The sequence below is a fragment of the Perognathus longimembris genome, chromosome 28 (assembly GCF_023159225.1).
Source record: "Perognathus longimembris pacificus isolate PPM17 chromosome 28, ASM2315922v1, whole genome shotgun sequence".
In the NCBI taxonomy this organism is placed as follows: Eukaryota; Metazoa; Chordata; class Mammalia; order Rodentia; family Heteromyidae; genus Perognathus; species Perognathus longimembris.
In genome coordinates this window covers 92,215,510-92,235,028 of record NC_063188.1, presented here as the reverse complement: position 1 = coordinate 92,235,028, position 19,519 = coordinate 92,215,510, and the positions used below count along the sequence as shown (strand labels likewise).

Here is a 19,519-nt window from a genome sequence, read left to right as displayed (position 1 = left end):
TCCTGGACAAAACTACTAATCTGGCCTTTTCCTGCCAATATGCCACACCAAATGAAAGCCATATATATATATGGCTTTAGGTTCTTTTTTTGTCCTTGGATGCAGTACTCAAAGAGACTTAAGTACTTCAGAATAGAGTCAACATAACCTGTGCTCAAGGTATCCTCTAATCAGAGGTTCTGGTACCACTCACTCATCAATGAGTTCTCTCATTTTACAGAATGTTTGCAGTTTAGAGCAATGCCCAGCTCTTTCACTGTCTAACAAGAGAAATTCTAATTATGGTATCTCCCTTATTTGCATCAAATCTGCAAGTACACACTCATATTCCTAGAACGATGAGTGAAGTTAATCTTGCTCTTGGAAAATATGTATTTACTGTTCTAATAATAGCCATTACAATTACAGTACATGGTGTTAGCATAGAACATTTATCTATAAGACTTACAATAAATACTTTTGCATGACTATTACTTAGTACTGGAAGTGGTTGGTAATTTCCACATTTAAAATGTCAGTTAAGGTGTAAGATATCACAAGAAGTGTACTCACTGCCCTATTATGTAACTGTACCCCTTTGGCACAACACCTTGTCAACAAAATTTAATTAATATAAAATTCAGTTAATTTTGAATTTCCCTTTTGTCTATAATTTATTGCTCCTCTTCCGATGGATAACATTTGTGTAATACCTACCTTAGAACCTCATAATGCAAATGCTAAGTGTAATTTTAAATTACTCTTATTTGAGCTAATATTTTGCAATTTTCTTCTTATTTCCCTTAGCAAGCCATAGCTTGTCATTCCTATTCATCTTTATTCACCTAATTTAACAGGTGTTGTTTCTTCTTGTGCCTGTTATATTCTCATCTACATAGGCCAGAGGGAAATTCTTAAACTTTTGTTCCTTCTAAGTTAAGACATTTCTCTTAATATATGGTTCTGTCTAATGAACATTAGGTAATGTTAAATAATAATTTTTATATTAAAATATGATTGTGACACTTTAAAAGATAGGAGACAGCAAAAGCATTGTGCATACAATCTACAAATGCTTACCAGTTTCTAATGTGTGTGCACTGCCTCTCTGAAACATCATGCCATGGTTTCCTGGCTTTGCGGCAAGCTTCCTCTTTATCTACTCATTAAATATTGTAGTTCCTCAAGGTGTGTCCCTATCTATCTTCCTTATCTATACTTTTTCCATTCACATACACTCAAATATAATCTATAAGTTTATGGATGCAACATTTCTAAATGTTCCATTTGGATGTCCCATATGTTCCCCAAATTGAGAATGTACAATTCTGGAAATAATGTCACTTCAAAATACTACTCTTTTTGTTTCCTATCTCAGTAGTATTAATGTGCTCATTAATTAACATCATTAACATCTGTATTTTCTTCTCTCTACCATTCTTCTTCTCTACATTTAAATGTATCACAAATTACTAGTAATACTTCCACCAATGTATTATACTTTGGGTACCCATTTATCTTTATTTCCATAATTATCCAGAACCAAGTTTCATTTTTACATTTTCTTTGGATTTCTAAGGGTTGCTCTGACTTCAAAAAACTCTCTTCCTACTTACATTTGCCAAAACAACAATTGTGTCTCTGGCTTTCTTAAAACATTTAATAGTTTTACACTATAGTTTGAAAAAATAAACCTTTTTTGTGGGCTACCAGAATTTATTCACTCTAATCATTGCCATACTTTCTCCCTCTAGTTTTCCTTCTAGTTTCCCAATACCACATGACTGTTTTGTGATTTCTTCACTTTGCTCAGTTTCCTGATTCTTCCCTGTTACAATTCTTCATATATAAAACCTCAGCCCATAGACTAAAGGAGGTCTTTCTGTGTAAAGATCTCATGGATCTTAGTAATTTCATTCATAATAATCATGGAAACTTGGAAATGCACATACTATATGATTATTGCCAATGAATGCTTCCCCCACTAAACTATAATCTCCAAAAAGACAAGGAGATGAATAAACAACAAGATGATTTTATTTGTAATAATGTGGTATTACAGTGCCTAGTACACAGAAAATACTTTGTTAAACATTAATCGTGGCGTTGAGTGCTAGTGTCTCATGCCTGTAATCCTAACTACTCAGGAAGCTGATATCCAAGGATCACAATTTAAAACAAGCTGTGCAGAAAAGTCAGTGAGACACTTATCTCCAATTAACCAGCAATAAGCTCAAAGTGGAGGTTTGGCTTAAATGGTAGAGTGACAGCCTTCAGCAAAACAATCCAAGTGACAGTGTAAGGCCCTAAGTTCAAGCCCCAGTACCAACACACACACACACACACACACACACACACACACACACACACTTCCTGATGGATTAAGCACTGGAATACAGTTAAGAAAATGAGCAAAAAGAGTAACACATATCATCATCCATACCATGATAAGTTGTGTGGTTACAGAAATAAAACATATTGTCCAGATTTTTAAGGACCACACAAACTAAAGAGGTTATATGTGACTCCAGAAAAGAAGGAAGAAAGGAAGGAGAAAAAAGGGAGGGAGATAGGGGAAGGAGGGAGAGGACACTAGCTTTCCTTTAAATGAAAGAAAAAATAAAGGCGTAGAATTTCATTGTGTTCATATACCACATTTTCCTGATCCACTCATCTACTGAGGGGCATCTGGGTTGGTTCCATATATTAGCAGTGACAAACTGTGCTGCAACGAACATTGTTGTGCTGGTGGCTTTAGTGTGGTCTTGCTTGTAATCTTTTGGGTAGATGCCCAAAAGTGGGGCTGATGGGTCATAGGGAAGATCAATATTCTATGTTTGCCTTCTAAGGAACTTCTATACCGGTTTCCATAGTGGTTGAACAAGTTTACATGCTCACCAACAAAGTAGAAGGGTTCCGTTTTGGCCACATCCCCTCTAGCATTTGTTATTGTTAGTATTCCTGATAATGCATATGCTTATTGGGGTGACCAAGGTGGAATCTCAATGTTGTTTTGATTTGCATTTCTTTTATGGCCACTGATGTAGAGCACTTCTTTAATGTGTCCCTTTGCCATTCTCTTTTCCTCTTCAGAGAAGTCTCTTTTTAGGTCTTTAGCCCACTTTTGAGAGGGCCATTGGTTTTTTGAGGATATGTTTTGGAGGAATTTAATTTTTTGAGTTCTATGTATATTTTAGATATGAGGCCATTGTCATTGCTCCATTCCTAGCGAATTGAAGGACTTGAAAAAAATTATACTAAGTGAATTGAGCCATACCCAAAGAAACATGGACTCCATGGTTTCCATCATAGGGAATAATTAGTACATGTTTAGGATAGTCATAGCAGAATATAACTGTAGTCTGTTAGCTATGCCCTTATGAACAGATAAGATGATGCTAAGTGAAATGAACTCCATGTTATGGAGACAAGTGTTATAACATTGTTGTAATTATTTTCAAGATGCCATGTGAAACCGTACCTTTTTAAAAATTTTGTTTCTCTTGTATGTCCTTCTGGTGGTTGTACCCCTATCACTTTATCTCATCTGAATACCCTGGATACTGCATATTTGTGTATTAGAACTAGGGAAGGGAAAGAGAATCCCAAAACTGAGATACTGTAGAGACATAGAGAAGGACCAGAGTCACTCCATGTTGTACTAAGACCCCATTCTGTACCTGACTGACCTTACTGTAAGCCCTAAATACCATAAAAGACCCTGGGACAGGTCATTCTCAGAACAACCATAAACACCCATAACAGTGCCTGGCAGAGAAGAAAAACAAGTTTTGGAGTGATGCCAGGACTCCCCCACCCAGGTGTGGTTTCCAGTATCTAATTAAAAACCTGCAGCTTTGCACGTATCCCCCTTGCTACACCCCTATGGCTTAACCAATCAATTTTAAATGTGTGTGTCCCTTGATCTGACCAATGACCCTTTTCAGATTCCTTCCCGCCACCAAATGTGCCAAACGTGCTTTAGGATTATTTTTTAATTTTCCCGCAGTGTGTGTTGATTTGTTAAAATAAGCTATGTTGTATGCTAAGTCCCTGCCTTCCCCCCAAAAATGTATAAAACAGCTGGGAGCCTGAGGCTCAGGGCCTCTTAGCCTCACCAGTGTGCTGAGTGAGCAGAGGACGGACTGAGTTAGCTCAAAATAAACGCCCTTTTTGCTGCTTGCATTGGTCTTGGTCTCTGGAGGTCTTTTGGGGGATCCTAACTTGAGCATTTCAATACAAAGGATAAAAAGATAAATGATTCCAAAGGCAATACTTACAAAACCATTTGGTGTAAGCCAACACTACAACTCATGGTGGGGAGAGGAAAAGGGGAAGAGGGGAGGTGGGGGAAAATGAGGGAGGAAGTAACAAGTTGAACAAGAAATGTACTCACTGCCTTACATATGAAACAGTAACTCTTCTGTTCTTCACTTTGACAATAAAGGAAAAAATACAAAAAAAGTATATAAAAAAGAAAAAAAATAAGGAGAAAAAGGACATGGGAATTTTACAAGCCTTTCTGATGTCCATCACGTTCAAGGAATGGAAGTCTCTGTAAATGGTCACCTTTGTAGGTAAAGAGTCTTCTCTTTTGTCAGGACATTGAAGTCAATTCCAACAGCTACTCAATGCCCCAAACCTATGGTGTCATATTCAAATTTCTAGACAATGGAAAGATTGCCCTGGCAAGTAGCAGAACTAAGTGAAGATGTAGAACATACTAAATCAAAACAGGACAAGAGCTCTAGGGGAAATCACTTAACCGTAGTAAACCTTTCCTTAACCACCTTTATTCATCTGAGTCTGATCCTGTTTTAAACTGTACCAGTTCTTCTCGACTTCAATGGAATGTTGATTTTATCGCATTCTATTTTATCTCCTGTTACTACTGTACATGCTCGTGTCATTTTTTTCTAATTTAAAGCTGAATTACTTTATGTAAATATGTTAAAATAATTTCATTGGATTCTTGTGAGCTATGAAAATGTGTAGTAGCATGAAAAAGAAGAGATTATTGCAAAGGAAATGGGCGGACATACCTTAATTCATCTACTTCACATGAATTTTAACAAAATTGAGCCAAACAATGAAGATGTAATTGCCATTCTTAAGTATACTCTGTGTATATCTATGCATGTATACTAATTCATGAGAGGAGGGAAGGAGAAAAAAATACAACTAATATTATGAAGTATGAGTAATTAATTGGATTTACAAACTGGAGGATTTATATAACTACAAAAGAAATGAAAATTACAAGGATCCACCAGTATATTAAATAAAACCACTCCACCAATGTCATCATTTAACCTACACTAATATTGGTTTAATGATGCTTAATAATATAACTATAGGTTATGGTCAGAAATTTAAGATCATGTGCTTGGCTTTTGATTGTGAGAAAATATCTCCCTGTTTTTAACCACTTCAGGTGTATAGTTATATTTTATTAAATATGGTTACATTGTATTGTAATCATCATACTACTCATTTACAGAACTTTCTGTATCTTCCCAAATGGTAACTCTACATTAGTCAGACAAACAAAAACTCCCAACTTCAAGTATAATTGTACTTTTTGACTATAACTATTTGTAGTCTGTCTATAAATTATACTATTCTAGCTACCTTATCTAAATGAAATTATACATGAGTTTTGGTTTTGTGTTTGGCTTATTTCAGTTACCACGATGTCTTCAAGTTTCATTCATAATTCAGTATGTGTCAGAATCTCTTTCCTTCAAAATCTGAATAGTATTTTGCTGCATAGATATACCATATTTTGTTTTCCATTCACCCATTAAGAGGTATTTGGGCTTTATTCAAGTAGCAAAACCATGGGTATATAAATATCAACAAATATCTCTTTGAGTCTTTGTTCCCAATTTTTGGGGAGCATATCCTAGGATATATAGGTCATGTCTTTCCTTTGTTGAGGAACTAGGACTTTTTCAAAATAAATGTTACTGAAATACAATAATAACATTCATGTTTATATATTACCAAATAAGTTTTTACATAAGAAAGTAAGAATTGAAAACTATGAGACATACCATATCAGCTCGAATAACCAAAATATTTAGTCTGCTTCTTTACAAAGTATGATTACTAATTTCTGCAATAGAAAATAGAATCACTTCTTTGGTTGCATAGAAATATTATTTCTTCAAGGAGTTAAAATATCTAACACAGTGGGAGACAGAAATAATAATCTAGCATTATATGTGATACATGACCTTAATATTCAGAAATTAGAGACTGGGACATGAACAGTTGCAGGTCAGAGAGAGTTAAAATTACCCTATCTCAAAATGAAATGACAAGCAAAGGATCTACAAGTGTGGCTCAAATGTTAGAACACTTGAGGCCTTGTATTTGATATGTAATACCTCCAGGGGGAAAAACACATAATCTTATTTTAACCTACACTGGAGAAACCAAGCTCAAAATGTCTCAGGAAAGTACCATCCTTAAATAAAGTTAATCCAATATTTACACCTAGACTCAATTGCTATAGCAAAACCTTGCATTCTCATCAAAAAGCATAGTGATATTACCACAATATACATCAGCTGCAAAACTCAGACATAAATTTCAATAAAATCTTTATATCATTTTCTCTTATTTTAGATGACTGAAAGCATGCTGTTTCAAGTTAAAGTACTTGAGTTTGCAACAAGCTGAGCTATATAAGTGCGAAATAATTTGGAGTGCAAATGCTTAAAAATAAGTCAGAATCATGTGCTATGTATAAGTGAAAAAAATACTTCTCTATGGTTCTAAGGAACAGGGTAAAATTGTTTCATTGTTTTACATATAGCCACAGGAAGGATAAAAACTAACACAATTTACATAAGTAAAAATTAAATATTTAAGAACTCAGTCTCATGAACCAAATAACCAAAATAATTTCATTATTTTCTTTTACTATGAATCATATACTCACATGGTATCATACTATAGAGAAATAATAGTTTATATTATTCTCTGGAGTTACAAAATTAAGTCTCTTCATAGAATATGTGGGACACATAAAATTGTAAGGTCTTACAAAGTATAAAACAATAAATTGTGTACTGATTCTGTTGACCAGTCCAATCCCTGCCCTATTTTATTGCCTTTGTAAAGTTTCTTCTAACCTATTAAAACAATAGACAAAACATATCCTCCAGATTTCTTGTCTCTAAGTTGAAAGTAAAGCTACCAATGAAGAACGATTAAAAGTTCTTATGCTGAGAAATATGATATATTTATTTGTGAAAATATACAAGCATTTGTGTAGAAAGATATATCTTAAAGGAATCTATTAACTTCATATTAGTGTCAAGAGAAAGAAAATAGCTGTAAGAGTCCACAGAAATTTTTAAATGCTGAAACATGGAGGTATAAAAAGAGGACCAAAAAATGTTTTATCAAATACAATGGTGGTTTGTCCCTAAAATTGGGAACCCTAAATATGAAACAAGTTTCTGGAAGGAATTCAGTAGTACTAGGGAGTTAGTAAATTTAAGAGAACCAAAAATTTTACTTTTAAATCAATATTTAATGTAATTGCACTATCAATAAAGATGCTTCTTTCAAAAATGGAAGATTGGTCAGGACACTACCCAAATGCATTACTGGGTAAATACAATTATAAAAGCAGTATTTAAGGACAAACAACTCTTGTGGAGGATGATGGGGTATGACATACAGATTCACCAATTACAAATGAAGCCTCCAGTTATCTACTAACAAATCACAGCTAAATCCTCCTCAGAATTTCTTTCAGCTGACAGGAGTTTCCTTTCCCAGTGAAGGAGGTAGTTAGGAGGCCCACATTCAATGATTGATTAAATAAGGCTACAACACAAAGGCTCATCTCCTTTTCTCACACAGGAATGATATGAATACACTCCCAATTACACAGGAGAACAAGAAAAATCTCCCTGTGTCTTCGTTAGGAATTAACTCTTCCAACTGCCCAAAGCTGTTTCCTTTATATCTTCAACAACCTAATCTGTAAAATTGATAGTATACAGAAAATGGAAATACATAACTGAATTAATCATCAACATAATATTATGAAAATTGTGGCAATATATATCATACACATATAATAGGTATATGTGTGTGTATATATATATATGGTTCATTATATACAGTGGAAGCAATGTTTTCATTTATTACTCCACCTTATTACTGGGTTTATTAGAGAACACATAATTAATATTGCTTTTAAAAAAGTCAAAAACTGATATGGTGAACATTTGGTTTGTGATAACACAATCATTTCCAAATGGGAAAAGGTCAAGTTTTAGAATTCTGCTAATTAAATTTTAGTGTATAAACAAACAACATTTTAGCAATCTTACTAGATTCACCCAGGATGGGAAAATAATGTAAACACATGCCAAAAGAAGCTAGATTTTTCTACCGTTACACAGAAACTTAGTTAAATTTGCTCTTTTATTTTCTAAACTTCTATTTTAATTTTAATTTTACTGTAAAGGTGGTGTACAGAGGGGTTACAGTTGCATAAGTAATGTAAGGAGTGCATTTCTTTTTGAACAGTGCTACCCTCTCCATTTTTCCTACTTTTTCTTTCCTCTACACCCCTACCACCCAAGTTAAAAAGTTCATTTCTAATATAGTGTCTAGTGAGTATCACTGTTGAATTGGTTCACCCTTTGTTCCATCTTGAATTAAATGTATGATAACCTTGGAGATTCTGCTACATTTTCTTAAGTGATTGTACCATGAAATTTTGTTCCTTAGAATAAGAGAGAACATTTTCCAGGAAATTTTCAAATGAGTTTTGCTACCTAAACTCATGGAGCACATGTCAGCTTTGACAGCCTTAGAATACAAAAGAGTGAAAAACATAATGTCCTTTATAAGAAGTCTACCAGGACATAGAATGGCAAGTGCTTCAATTGAATGAGAGACACATGAGAAAAAGGCCCTGTAATAAACATTTCTTTCTGCCTTCCAACTAACCTGCATTTATCCTTCAGATAGAGATTTCAAAAATCATTTCACATATTTGACGTTCAATGAAAAATTTGTAACTGAAATTGTATTCTAAGCTATTTTCATCTGGTCCAAGACACTACCATGCAATTTAAGAATGAAAGTTATGAGCACAGGCATTTAATGCAGAAAGAAAACAATCCCTAAGCTTTTCTCAGTGGTAGTATTGTAGCCAATGAGGTTTATCTGAGGCATGAGTATTGCTAGTTGAAAAATAATCCCTAATGAGTATATTTTACTTTCTGTGTTTAGCTTATATAGCTAAACCATAGTTTGATTTGACTTTGTATCTAATTGAGTATTTTAACTTCTGTCCACTTGTATTTGATCTTTGGATATCATGAATAAAAATACCATGAAAGTGATTTAGGGAGCTGTTTCACAAAAAAATGTTTCATGTTAATATATTTTCCCATTTTCATAGTTATTCACCATAGAAGATTTTCTGAGAATATAATTGATAAAAGAACTCTACAACTAAGATGCTTTGAAGCAAAAGTAGAAAAGTGTGTTTGTATATATGAAAAATGTTTTTACGATTTACAGCGAATATATATATGTATATATATATATACATATATATATAAACAAGGAAAGCCTTATAAGGTATACTACTTAGAATATTTTCTTCTTTTAAATATTTTCAATCATTAAATGATTGTATATTGTAATAATTATGAAATTACAATGATAAATGCTTATATCTTTTGTGATAATGCTTGCTAATCCAAAGGAACTGTTATTCAGTCTGTGCTGAGAACAGTGAAAATCTAAACGTTCCCCTTTAACTATCCTGTGATTTATTTCTTGGTACATAGAGAATTCTCCCAAAATGGGACTGGATATAATGCCATTGCTTTTAAATTCAATTTACAACTTAATTTCATTTGTGACCTTTGAAAAGAATCAGCTTTCTTAATGCCCCAGAATAACCACATGTATTTCCTTATTAAGAAACAAAAAGAGCTAGACGTAATTGTGCATACTTTTAATCGTAGCACTCAAGTGATGCAGGCCGGAAGATTGAAACTTCAAGGACAGTTTAGGCTTCAAATACTACCCTGCCTCACAACTCCCACTTCCCAAGCATAACAACAACAAAAACCCTTCAAAAAAATTGCAATGAGGGACGAGGTAACAGTACAAGAAATGTATCCAATGCCTAATGTATGAAACTGTAACCTCTCTGTAATTCAGTTTGATAATAAAAATATATTTAAAAAAACAAAAAATTGTAACATTTTATTTCTCTCAGCAGAAGGAAGAAATTTACTTCACTTATGTTAGTTTTCTGAGCTTTAGTGTGTCTTAAGCCTTGTTCTCATCTCTCAGTTTTCTTCTTTACACACTTCAAAAGTTTTCCCTTTGTTTTTTGTAACGGCATGCCTTCTAGATCATCATCATCACCACCATCACAGGTACCAGTGTTTGAATTCAGAGCCTCATAGTTGCTTGGCTTGCTTGTGTAGTACTCTTCCACTTGAGCCACATCTCCTGCCCTTCTGATACTGGTTATTTATTTATTTTTTTTTTTGCCAGTCCTGGGGCTTGGACTCAGGGCCTGAGCACTGTCCCTGGCTTCTTTTTGCTCAAGGCTAGCACTCTGCCACTTGAGCCACAACGCCACTTCTGGCCATTTTCTGTATATTTGGTGCTGGGGAATTGAACCCAGGGCCTCATGTATATGAGGCAGGCAATCTTGCCACTAGGCCATATCCCCAGCCCGATACTGCTTATTTTTAAAATGGAGCCTCTCATGCTTTTCTGCCTAGGCTGATTTCAAATCTCAATCCTTTGGATTTTAGTCTCCAGAGTAGCTAAGATTATGGGTATGAGCTACCAGAGATGAGAATTCATTATTATTGCTCCACTTGTGGCTCATAAAGCAAAATATTTTGAATGGCAAAGAATTTAGATTATGAGATAAAAATTAATTAATGAGGAAAATTTGGCAAAAATAATTAATGAGTAATATGTGTCTGCATTCATCTCTAGTGATAAACAAAGTTTTTGGCTTCTCTAAGTATATTTTCAGAATTATGTTTTGTAGTCTTCATGGGTTTTAACTTGGAAAATACTGGAATGGTTGTGAATGTCTTTCTTATCAAATGAGGGGGTATAGCTCAGTGGTAGAGTAGTTGCTTAATATGTGTGAGGTTGTGGTTCAAATATTTGTATCCATACCACACAAGAAATTTTCTCATTCAAGCACGTCACAGAATTCTTTGGAGACAATGGCAATAAAATAATATTATAATAATTGCAATTCTTCCATTTAAGTTAAAAAATAATGCTGCATAATTTGTAGAAAACTTGGAATAAATTTATCACAACAAATTTAAGTGAACCCTTTGAGAAATATTTTCAAATAATTTCTTTATGAGGGATAAGATAAAAATAAAGTCTTTTGTAATATTCAAGAATTTGGCTTAAGCAAGTTGTATCTATGACACTTAATTTCTAGTTCTATCACTAGCTAGAGTGAATTTCATTTTAGAAAATGATGGCTAAACCCTTTTAAAATTGTAAAGCAAGACTCCATATTTCAAGAAGCTAACCAAAGTAGAGTACATAGAAATGAAAAATGTAAAGACACGTGAAAGATTAGGAAAACAAACAATTCAATAAGGAAGAACCAGAAAGATCTAGCCACATGTGAATCAGAATGAAAAAACAGGATATAAGGACCCAGGAAACTTTGGGATTCAGTAAAACAGTACAGGAGTGAACAACCAGTAGGAAAGTATAATGGTTCTTGTTAAGGAATAATGGCCCTTTCCCACACTTGTATAAAAGCTCTTCAGAGCTTTTCCAATTCTCTTGGGTCTTGACATTCCCTTATGCCTAGACTGACATCCAATAAATAGCCATACTGATTGCATGTCTTAATTAATCGGAGAGATTTCTTTAAAGCAGAGAACAATGTCTATAGCCACATGCAACATCAGATGAAAATGCTTGCAAAAGAGGAAGCTAATATTAATATCTTGATACGCAACTAGCTATAGTCATGAAAGAGAGCAAGGGTGTAAGGGAGAGCAATAAAGAAGTAAAGCTGATTAGGATACATTGAATGCATGTGTGGAAATACCTCAATGTACAACTAATGTAAGCCAATAAAATGAAATCTGATTGGTGGAGTTAGAGTATAATCCTCAAAGCTCCCTAATATTGTCTTAGAAAACACTGATACTCATGTTTCATGGTTTCCCAGCTTTGTTCATGGAATTAAATTCCAATCCTCAATAGTCGTGGCTGGCTTGATAACTGATTCTCACAGGCTGCTTTCTCATTTTCATGACCCTATAATGCTTTCCTGGAATTATACTTGTCTCAGCGTCTGCTTATGGAAGAAGTCAAAGTATGATATGGTTAAACTAATAACTTTTATCATTAAGACCCAAATCAATCCTTAAACGTGGCTATTCTGAACCTGTAGAAGGTTAAACAAAAATACTGAACTTGAAAATACCAAAAATGAAGCATGTACTTCCTTTTGCAATAGAAGGTGAGTGTAAAATGATACACAAAAACCTTGTAGGAGAGAATATTCAAAGACCTATTTTATATCAAGTAATGTTAGCAGTGGAAGAATAGGCCTCTGAGATGCTCAAATTACTTAATGTAAATAACTAAACAGAATCATCTCCAAACATTTGCTACTGAATAAATGTAAGAATAGTTATGACCCAAGCCTATATTCACTAACGTATAGGGGTTTCTTTGTTTTCTTCTCATAATCATTGGCCACTGAAACATAAATTTGCTGAGCTCTTTTTTTTCCACCATGGAATTCTGTAGATTTTTCTTTTAGTTGTAAGCAAAGAATGTTTCCTTTTGGAGCTGTTGGCTTGGATTAGAAAAGTGCATTATTATGTGTACTGCAAACCTACTTATTTACCACAGCTAAACAGAGATTCATTCTTACTGTCATGCAGCTGCTTGTTTTTAAACAATTTTTTCCAAGAGACATAAACCAGATGGCCTTCTTCAAGGGTATACTGTGAGCCATGATAGTCAACTTATGGTATTTTCAAGCAGCAGACAGCTGGGTATGGAAAGTCATGATGCTATTTGGAAATCTATCTTGCATGTGTATCAAGGCACTAGGAGACTCTCAAGTGAGTAAATAAATTTAAATAAATTTATGATTTAAGGTGTATCACAATCCTATTTTTAGGAACCTTCACATTTACGTTTTACATATATATACATACATATATACATATATACACACATATATACACAAACACACACACACACACACACACACACACACACACACACATATATATATATAATATATATATATATATATGTTACTTTTTTTGCCAGTCCTGGGCCTTGGATTCAGGGCCTGAGCACTGTCCCTGGTTTCTTTTTGCTCAATGCTAGCACTCTACTACTTGAGCCACAGCGCCACTTCTGGCAGTTTTCTATATATGTGGTGCTGGGGAATCGACCCCAGGGTTTCATGTATATGAGGCAAGCACTCTTGCCCCTAGGCCATATTCCCAGCCCCTATGTTTTATATTTTATGGCTAGGTTAAAATGAGACTACTATAACATATGATATTAATGGAAAGTAAACTTATAGAAAAATTGGTTTCATAATAAATTTTTAAGTGGGATCAACAAATTTTGCATTGGTCTTTTTCAGAAAGTGTTGCATGTGTTACACCATAAACGGCTAACCAATTCTGCAATATTCTACAAAAGCAGCATTGTAAAAGCAGCATCATATTTTAATTGTCAATCTTAATTGTATTCTGTCATGATATTACACATTCACTTTTTTTTTGGCCAGTCTTGGGCCTTGGACTCAGGGCTTGAGCACTGTCCCTGGCTTCTTCCCGCTCAAGGCTAGCACTCTGCCACTTGAGCCACAGCGCCGCTTCTGGCCGTTTTCTGTATATGTGGTGCTGGGGAATCGAACCTAGGGCCTCGTGTATCGGAGGCAGGCACTCTTGCCACTAGGCTATGTCCCCAGCCCCTACACATTCACTTTTGACATGCTTCATGGACAGAACTTCTTTTTCCTCTGCGTGAACTTTGGATAAATAGCATAACAATTGGACATGGATAAAAGAGACAGTTTCCCACTTACAAATTTACATAATTTGTTTCTGCTTTCCCTCATGGGAACTGTCCCATGGAAGAACTACAACCTGGATCAGACCTACTTGGTCAGTCTATAGTCAATCCCAAAGGCTGAAAGGAGATAGTGCATAATTAGTGATTGCTAGTTTGCAGTGTTTGTTATATATCATTGCTGTGACCATAGGTGCTCAATTCTGTTAAACTTTGGTTGTTAAAGGCCCAATAGGAGCACTACTCATGTTAACTCCTCCATTACTGGCAGATAGAAGAAAAGGGATGTAAGGAAAACAAAATTTGGCACCTAGGTCTTTAGTGCTTTGCTCATAATATGTGGAAGGTAACTACAAAGGTTATGGGATTTTTTTTTGTGCCAGTCTCTGGGCTTGGACTCAGGGCCTGAGCACTGTCCCTGGCTTCTTTTTGCTCAAGGCTAGCACTCTGCCCCTTGAGCCACAGCGCCACTTCTGGCCATTTTCTATATATGTGGTGCTGGGGAACTGAACCCAGGGCTTCATGTATACAAGGCAAGCGCTCTTGCCACTAGGCCATATTCCCAGCCCCTAGGTTATGGGATTTTACCTCTGATTTTCCTGGAATTCCTCTAAACTAAATGATGCAAAATGACTATCCTTAGTTTCTAAGTGCCAGGTTATAATTTTGAATATCAGAGAGAAGGAATATTGGGTAAGTAGTGCAGGAAGTAAAATGTATATAGTTTTAATTTTGTCACTACTTGTAAAAAGGATACAGTTTCATCTTATTCAAATATATTAATTACTCCAAAGTTAGTATTTAAATATTTTTCTAAGCTGTCACATTTGTAAGAATTTATCTACTCTCAGAAAATTCAAAGGATTTTTAAACTTATTGTTTCTGTCAGAAATCTCTCAAAAGCTGCATCTTTGGTTTGTAATGGAGAGTTTTCCCTTGAGACAACTGATACTTTCAAGAAGAATTGGAGATTTTCATGGATAAACTAAAACTAATAAGAAAATAACTCTCGTGAACATAACCTGGTAGGCAAGAATTTGCAGTTCCCACAGAGTAAAAGCATTTTGTGAAGTGTTAGAATTTCATAAGCACAAATTTCCTCCCATAATAGTAGACTTTAAAACATGAAGGGAAGCAAACAAGTAAGCAATGTAACAACTATCTAAACAAACTTATCAAGACTTCAGTGGCTAATGTGTACATTTGTCTCAATGAGAGATTCTTGTTGCTCAAGTACTGTAACTAGAAGAACAAATCAAGATCACATAATATTTCAAATATTTGTTGTATTAATACATAGAAAGTATAACTCAATACTTATTGCATAAAATGAAAGTAATTATAGAAACATTTAGTACACATTTTTGTTAAATAAGGTATACATTGAATGCAATTCTAGATAACAAGTTTTTCCAAAACGTTATTACTTAATTCATTTCAAATAATACCAACATTTTGTAGTTCTGGACTGAACTGAAGTCCCCAAGTTTGCTAGGCAAATGTTCTACAACTGACTTATACCCCAGCCCTGAAAAATTACAATGTTTGAGTGAGCAGATACAATCGGCTTTTAAAGTCTCATTAACAAGAAATTAACTTGAGTTAAGCAGCTACCACAGAATAATACTGTGGTTGGTATAGAAGTGTTAAAAGATGTGTGGAATGATTTTTCCTTGTAGGAATAAAAAAATACTGACAGAGTTTCACACAGCTGCATAACATATATAAACTTAAAAGAATTTGTATAAATAAAATATTAACACAGTTCTAAGATCCTAGGAAATAGAATTAAAGACAGAGATTATGGAAGAAATCCAAGTGGTGACATTTACACGAGGTTTTGATTGATGAGTAGGACTTTGCTAAGGAATAAATCAGAAATTATGAAGCATGTTAGACTCCACTTATCACTGATTGTACGTCCTCAGCTCCTAAGCACTTTAAAAAGTCTTTATACTTAGCTTTGCCAAATAATCCAATCAGTCTATTGATATTGAATCTAAATACAGAATCTTCTGAATTTTAGCATCTTGTTAAGGCATAATGTTCAGGTACTAGAAGCTTAAAAAGATATATCATCTATATACATCCCTGCTGTTGCTCATGATGAATAACAGCTGGGAGGGAAAACCCTAAGAAATCCAAGTTATACTGGTTTGTTGATTAGGGGTGACCCAGTAAGAATTCATATCTGCGTGAAAGTATTGATTCTAGCATACATTTCCTATTTATTCTCACCAAATCTCAATTTCTTCCATTACAATATTGGTTCCCCTGAAAATGATATGCAACCTGTTAACACCATATTTGGCATAGAGGGTTTGCTATGGAAGAAGCAGTTCTTTCATCTTAAGGAACATTTTACCTATACAGAAAAAGTGAAGTAATGAAATTTTAGTACATTGCCATAATTTGAGCTGATACTCATAGTGCTCTTTTATAGGACTATTGGGGGAGCTAGACAACTAAACTTACTATCATGATTCAACCTTAGAAAAATACAGAAAATCATTAGTCCCATAATTAAGTAGGGAATGTATAACTTAGAAAAATTATAACCCAGTTTTACATTTTTCTCTCATCTTATGTAAAGTCAGATAAAAATTGATGAATAAGAAATTGTTTTGAGGATGTGGAAATATGAAATGCAGATACTTGGGAAAATAATAAAAAACTTCTGACTTTGATATTGGAAGAACTTAGCTAAAGGAAGATGCCAGTTGAATCAGAATTCATCAAATTATAAAACAAAAGTAGGGGAAGGATTAATCCTAGACCTACTTACTCATTTACAATTTTAATAAGGCTTTAAAAAGAAACTCTTTTTACTGTGATTTTGGAAGACTATAATTATCTTCTAATATATGTTTTCTAATTTTCCCATCATCAAATACATTTTAGCAAATGATATCTGAAACAAGTATTTTCCATAACCTCCTTTGCAACTTAAGTATAATGTGATTGACTTCAGACCAATGAATTATAAATGGAAATATAATGTGGCAGTTCAAAGAAATTTAATTTTTGTGTGTGATAGTACTGGGAACTCTCTTAGAATGTTCACCAAAAATGGCACTCTATCACTTGAGCAACAGCTCGACTTCATGTTTTGGGGAAGTTAATTGGAAAGAGGAATTTCACCTATTTTTCTTCCTAGGCTGCCTTTGTACTTCAATTCTCAAATTTTAGCCTCTTGAATAGCTAGCCTCCTGAATGAGGTAAAGTGAGCCAACACAACACTCCTGCTGGGCTTCCAAGAAACTTATTTAAAATGAAATTAATATGTACCCTTTTCCCCTTCTCATCTTCAACCCTTTGAAGGATGTGAATGTGATGGGATTCCATATTGCATCAGGTAGATAAAGATCTACACAAGTTAAGGTTAGGAGAGTAAAAAGCATGAAATTGCAAAACCACTATACTTTCCTTGACTACTCACTCCTAGATGTCTAGAGGAGAGGAAATATGCTTTTGCCTTTTGTAAATATCTTGCTACCTTGAGCCTCTGTTACTCTCAGTTGAAGCATATTATAATTGATTGAGTAAAGAGAATTCTGGGGAAAATTGCATTCAGCTGAGTTTTACTTTATAGTAAATTCTTCAAAATCTCATCTACTCAAAGTTCAGTTGAAAATCTATATTTAGGGAAGGGAAATTTATGACTTGGCAAAGATAAGAAACACTGCATCAATTGAAATATTGACATTATCTGCAAAATGGCATTAGTATTACATACACAAAAATCTGTATAGAAATTAGTCTTTTTCTGTTAACAATAATGACAATCTAAATTTAGTTAAAGATGAGCAAAATATCCCCTGTACACTTTAGAATTCAATGTCTATAGAGAATAATGGAAATATGTGTATATAACTATCTTGGAAAACAAAAATGCTCAATTATTGAAAAAAAAGATTCAGGATATTGATCTATATTAAATTCTGATATGATGTGAACTTTATATCTACTCTATTTCTTATCTGAAACAAGTTTTAAACTAATATCAATGTGGACTGTAAAAATTTATAAGAATCTGAAAATGTTGAAGATCTAAGGGAAATGATCTTGGGTGAAATGGTGATCATAAAAATTAAATTACTCTGCAACTCTTGAATGTTTTTATTGAGCAATAGAAAAATATAGAAGGTAAGCGGTTAGGCAGATAGGGGCTTCTATTTATATAATTTCAAAAATGCTTTCATTAAATGAACACCACAAATCCCTTTCATACATTTTTTTCCTCATACGCTTCCTAAAACTAAGAACTCATAATAAATAATATTAATGAACAAACAAGGAAATAAAAACCAAGATCTAGTTTAAGTATCTGACTCAAATGACATACTGTATTTAATAGTTCATATTTGAAATAGGGTTCCCCAAAACACAGTTATAAGACAAAAATGCTTCATGTTGGAGATTTCTTTGTTTTAATGAGATTGGTACTCAGTATATGAAAACTAAGTACCACTTAACACAACTATATGAGGATTGATGTTTTGCATTTTAAATCTTTCCCTCCACTGGAAAAATTCAATGAGACTGGAATCAATAATCAAATTAAAGAGTTCATTTGGGGATACTAGGTGAAAACAAAAGCTCCTCTATTTAGTTCCTAATTGTCTCTCAATGGTGCCCAAAGATCAATGATTCACCTGTGAGATATATATACTATAGTTAAGGATTATGTTAGTATATGCCAGGCTTGAATAGAAACAAAAATGGCTGGTCAGAACAGCATGATAAATCATAGAAGGTGAGAGGAGCAGGGCTTTCAAGTAAAATATGTAACAGGTAACTTAGTTATAATAGAAATAACAGTTAGATAGTAAATTTGTGGGAGAAAGGAATGGGTTATTAGGGGCTTACCTTTAACAAAGTTTGTAATGGTTTATTTCTGGCATATGTGGTATTTAGGTACTGTCAAATATAGCTTTTATCACTATTATTATCAAAAGGTATTGGTATCTATTTTCTTTCTGATAGGCTTTGTACAAGCAAGCAAAATCGAAATATTTTACAACATCTGGGAACAAATGAATAAATTAAGCGAGTCGATGTAGACAAATGTAGAGGAGTAGATACTAAACAAGATGTTTAACAGGAAAATAATGCAAGTGAAGATAGCTGAAAGTGTAGTGTGTTATTACATATATGTTTCCTGTCAAATATGTAATGAGAAGCTCTCTATTACTTTCTTTACATATAAATGACTTAAAAAATATGTTATATGTAGGTCACTGGTGGCTCATTCCTGTAATAGAAGCTACTCAGGAGGCTGAGAATGAGAATTGAGATTCAAATGTGAACCTGTTATCTGCAATTAAATAAAAAGCTGGAAGTGGATCTTCGGCCCAAGAGGGGGGCTAGAGTGCCAGACTTGAGAAAAAAAACCATAACAACAAGCAAAGCACAAAACTCTTGAGTTCAAGCC

The 19,519-nt window shown here is 34.0% G+C and overlaps 1 protein-coding gene and 1 pseudogene across 2 annotated transcripts in view; one reads left to right on the top strand and one right to left on the bottom strand.

Annotated features, from left to right (window-relative positions):
• Dmd (dystrophin) overlaps positions 1-19,519 on the bottom strand; it is a 1,916,788-nt gene that overhangs the window by 1,074,752 nt on the left and 822,517 nt on the right. The gene's annotated exons all lie outside the window — the stretch shown is intronic.
• On the top strand, positions 9,141-9,258 carry LOC125344461 (annotated as a pseudogene).